Below are 5,404 nucleotides of genomic sequence, written 5' to 3'. Positions count from 1 at the left end.
ACTTTGAAATTTACTCTAGTCTTCTTTAAACTTCTCCAAATTGTTGTCTTTTAAGATTCTAGTAAGTTTGTCCATTTCACTCCAGTTAAGAACCTTTAAGACCCAGTCCCATTTTTCAGGTATTCTGTCTTGCTTCCACATTTGCGCATACAATGTTCTCGCAGCTGAAAGCAAATACCACAACAATGTTCTGTCTTGCTTTGGAAAGCTTTCCATTTGTAATCCCACCAGAAAGACATCTGGCGCTCTCTTAATATTATAACCCAAGATTTTCGAGATCTCCTGTTGAATCATTGTCCAAAATTGTTTCGCCTTTTCACAAGTCCACCACATGTGGTAAAAAGAACCTTCATGTTTTTTACATTTCCAACACCTATCTGAGGCTTGATTACTCATTTTTGTTAACTTTTTAGGTGTCATGTACCATCTGTACAGCATTTTGAGACAGTTCTCTTTTATGTTATAGCACGTTGATATTTTCATTGAATTCTTCCATAGGTGTTCCCACATCTCCATCTGTATTTCTTTATTAAAATTAATCGCCCTTTTAATCATTTGAGGCTTCACCACCTCTTCTTCTGTAGACCATTTCAATAACAGTTTATACAACCTTGAAATCAATTTTTCATTCTCGCCCAGCAGCATTTTCTCCATTTCTGTTTTCTCTCGTCTTATACCTGTACTTTTAATGTCTTTCTCTATCAAACTTTTAATCTGTAACAGCTGAAACCAATCAAATTTGTTCAACCGATTTCATTTCAACTTTGCCCCCCTTGAACTTTAGCAGTTGTTCGTATGATGCCCATTTCCCTTCCCTTACACTTTGCGGCATACTTATTACTTCTGTTGGCACAATCCAAAGTGGTTTCCTCTCATCTCCATATTTATTATATTTTTTCCAAGTATTCAGCAAACTCCTCCTTATATAGTGATGTGAAAAAAACCCATCCATCTTCTCTTTCCCGTAGTACATATACGCATGCCAACCAAATATATTTCCATGTCCTTCTAGCGCCAATAATTTTTTGTTGATCAAAGTCATCCATTCCTTAATCCATACCAAACAGACTGCATCATGGTATAGCATTAAATCAGGTAGTTGGAAGCCGCTTCTTTCTTTCGCATCTGTTAAGATTTTCATTTTAATTCTTGGTTTCTTGCCCGCCCAAATAAACTCTGAAATTTTTCTTTGCCACAGATTAAATTGTTTCTTATCTTTCACTATTGGGATAGTTTGAAATAAAAACATCATCCTTGGTAGAACATTCATTTTAATTGCAGATATCCTCCCCAGCATGGATATGTTTAGTTTATTCCATTTTAACATATCACCTTCTATTTTATGCCAGAGCTTTTCATAATTGTTCTTATATAAGTCAATGTTTTTCATCGTCATCTCCACACCTAAATATTTTACCTTGGAGGCAACTTCACATCCAGTGGCATTTTGTAATTCTTTCTGTTTGTTTAATGTCAGATTCTTAGTAAGGATTTTCGATTTTTCTTTATTAATGTAAAAGCCAGCTAACTCACCATACTCTTTAATTTTCTTTAACAACAAAGGCATCACTTGTACTGGGTTCTCGTTGATGAACATCACATCATCTGCAAAGGCTCTGTATTTATAGGAAAAACCTTTCAACTTCAATCCCTCTATTTCACTATCTTCATCAATTTGAGTCAACAAGACCTCTAGGGTCATTATAAACAACAATGGAGATAGAGGGCAACCTTGTCTAGTGCCTTTGCTGATCTTCAGTTGTTCAGTTAAGTCAGCATTCACACAAAGTGTTGTTCTGTATATATTGCTTTAGTCATTCTTATGAAATCATCTCCTAAATTCATTTTCTCCATAACTGCAAACATAAAGTCCCAATTAAGATTATCAAAAGCTTTTTCTGCATCCGCAAAAAATAAGGCCACCTCCTTTTCTGGATGTTTTTCATAATATTCAACAATGTCTATTACATTTCTAATGTTATCCCTTATTTGCCTCCTAGGGAGAAAACCTGCTTGTTCTTCCTGAATAGAAATGTTTAAATGCTGTTTGAGTCTTTCCGCTAAAATTCTAGCAAATATTTTGTAATCATTATTCAGTAATGAAATTGGTCTATAGTTTTTGACATTCGTGGAGTCTCTTTCTTCTTTCGGTATTAATGAAATAACCGCTTCTTTCCAAGAATCTGGTACCTTCCCATCTTCTCTAATACAATTCATCAACTTTTGCATTTTGGGTACTAGTACATCCGCCAAGACTTTATAAAATTTTGCTGAAAAGCCGTCTGGACCTGGAGCTTTGCCTAATTTCATTGAACAAATCGCTGCTTCAATTTCAACCTTCTCAATTGGCTTATTCAAAAATTTTTCCCTATTATCATTCAAGGGTTTCACTTTTAATCTTTGCAGATAGGCATCAATTTTTTCTTTATTTATCTGTTGACCTTTATATAATTTGGCATAAAATTTAAAAAACTCCCTTTTAATTCCAGCTTGATCTACAATTTCTTTCCCTTCCACACAAATTTTATTTACAAACTTTTTCTCCTTTTTTTTCTTAAGTTGCCAAGCCAGATATTTCCCTGGTTTGTTGTCACCTTCAAATGATTTTTGCTGTAACCTTTTTAACATCCATTCCACCTCCTTGTTCAATAAATGTTTCAGCTGATTCTGCAAAATTGTGATTTCTCGCATTATTTTCTTTTTCCCCGGTCGTTTTTTTAGATCTTTTTTCTTTTTTGCCTATTTCTGCTTGTAAGTCTTTCAGTTGCTTTTCTTTAGCTCTTTTGTCTTTGTTGTTCAATGTGATTAGTAATCCTCTCATCACTGCTTTATACGCATCCCAAACGGTCTGTGTTTTAACCTCTTGATCTTCATTTGCTTGGAAGAAGGCTTTAGTTTCTTTTTCCAGAGACTTCACTACTTCCACTTTATGCAACAAATCCTCATTTATTCTCCATCTTCTGCTCTTTCTCATAACCTTCGCTGACCACATTAATGGATTGTGGTCTGCACCTATTTTTGGAAGAATTTCCATCTTATTTGTAATAAGTCCCAGGTCCTTCGTGGACCATAACATATCAATTCTTGAGAAGGAGTTATGCCTTGCTGAGAAAAAGGTATAATCACGTACATTAGGATTAAACTTTCTCCAAATGTCTTCCAGACTTTCTTGCTCTATTAAATCAAAGAAGGAGTTTGGTAGCTTCCCATCTTTCTTCTTTTTGTTTCCAGATCTATCCAGAGAGTTGTTAATGGTTCCATTGAAATCGCCCATTAACATAACCTGTTCATGAGTCACTTGGTTAAGTTGTTGCAAAATGTCTTTAAAGAAAACATCCTTCGCCCCGTTAGGGGCGTATAAACCCAACAACAGTGGGTTTTTTTTCATTTATCAACACCTCCACTGCAATGTATCTGCCATCATTGTCTTTAAAGACCAGTTTGGGTTCTAGTTCTTTTTTAATGTAAAAAACCACTCTTCTTTTTTTCTCTTTAGCTAATGAAACAAATTGTTCTCCCAAAGCCTTATTCCATAAAAATTTGTAATCCAATTGTTTAATATGCACTTCTTGTAAACAAATTATATTACATTTCTGCTTGTTAATCCAATGAAAAATTGCCCTTCTTTTTTGTGGTGAATTAAGTCCATTTACATTCCAAGAAATTAATTTGTAATCCATAATGTTTTCTCAGTTATTCTGTACCTTCAAATTCTTTATTGTCCACAAAAAATTCATTCATTCCTTGGGTGTCAACTATTATTTTTCGCAGTCTTCTATATTCAAAGCTAAGACCTTCTGGTAGCATCCATCTGTACCTTATGTTCTTCTCCCTTAGCTTGTCCATCAATTTCTTAAATTGTTTTCTGTCACTAACGACCTTTCTCGGCAGCTCCTTCATTATTCGTATTCTGCTTTCCTCCCTCACCATTGGGGTTTCAAATTGCTTGCTTAAGACCCTTTGTCAAGTCAGCTGGATTCAATAACGAGTCCTTGGTTGAAAACAAGCTTCTAGTTTATTGAAAGCAGAAAAGTAGACCATGATAACAATTGAAGGACTAATGTACAAAACATGAACCAAGCATTTTAAGGTGTAGATCAAAGGATTCCTACGGGCGGGGTACACTAAACAGCAGGTTTTCACACTAGGATGTTAATCTCTCATTCTCACACCAAAGCCGTGGCGCTCTGTACTCCCACAGCCCTTTTGGCCTGAGAAGGCTCCAACATCTCATTCCCATATCAGCATTTCAAAGTAAACTACACAACAAAGGCATAGCTAGGAGGAGGGGGGGGAAGGAGAGTTAGCTAGCAGCATTCGGTGTTCAGTATGGACCCAGAATCCCTTGCTTCTGAACCAGAGTTAGAAAATATATTCCCAAAAATACAGCAGACTTGACATAGTGCCCCCCCTAAGCCCCCCCTACGGTGCGGGCTCGAGGTTGTTCTTGATCATGCTTTCGTGCTTTGAAGCCTGGGGGGGGCTCTGCACTCCCCCGACCCGAGATGGGCGTTGATTCCGTTTGATGCCAATTGGTCGAGGTTGGGCTTCGACGCAGCAGGCTGCAATGAAACACAGGGTGAACTTTACCAAGGGCCGGAGGCAAATCTACCTCCACAGTTACTGGGTTAATCACTCGTTTGATCTTGAAAGGCCCTATGAACTTAAAGGCCAACTTTCTGGATGGTTGGGAGAGAGGTAGATTTTTCGTTGACAGGTACACTGAGTCCCCAACCTTTAGTTCCCAGACTGGCACATGAGACTTATCATATTGCTTCTTGTAAGCCTCCTTTGCTGCTTTTAAGTTCTCCTGGATGGAGGGCCAGTATTGGCTAGGTCCTTGCCACCATTGCTCAAACGCAGAACCCGTTTCTGGGCTCTCCCCCCCCGGCAGCAGCGGGATTGGCTTTCCCTCATATCCCAATACCGTGGCGAAGGGGGAGGCTTTGGTGGAACTGTGGGCGCTGTTGTTGTAGGCGTACTCTGCAAACGGGAGGAGGTCTACCCAGTCTGACTGGCGTTGGCCCACAAAGCATCGTAAATACTGTTCTAGCACCCCGTTCACTCTCTCCGTCTGTCCGTCTGTCTGGGGGTGGTATGCTGAACTTAACCCCTGCTCCATCCCTAATAGTTGGCAGAACTCCCGCCAGAAGGTGGCAACGAACTGAGGCCCCCTGTCACTAATTACTTTATCTGGGATTGTATGGTGTTTGGCCACGTGATCGAAGAATAGGATGGCCAGCTTCCTGGCTGTGGGTAGTTGGGCACAGGGAATGAAATGGGCTTGCTTGGAAAACGTGTCCACTACCACCAAAATGACCATCTTCCCCCGTGAAGAGGGGAGCTCTACTATAAAATCCATCGACACAATGGCCCAGGGGCGTTTGGCTGTTTCTAGCGGCTG

Source organism: Heteronotia binoei, chromosome 1, assembly GCF_032191835.1.
Source record: "Heteronotia binoei isolate CCM8104 ecotype False Entrance Well chromosome 1, APGP_CSIRO_Hbin_v1, whole genome shotgun sequence".
NCBI lineage: Eukaryota > Metazoa > Chordata > Lepidosauria > Squamata > Gekkonidae > Heteronotia > Heteronotia binoei.
This window is presented reverse-complemented; position numbering follows the sequence as displayed.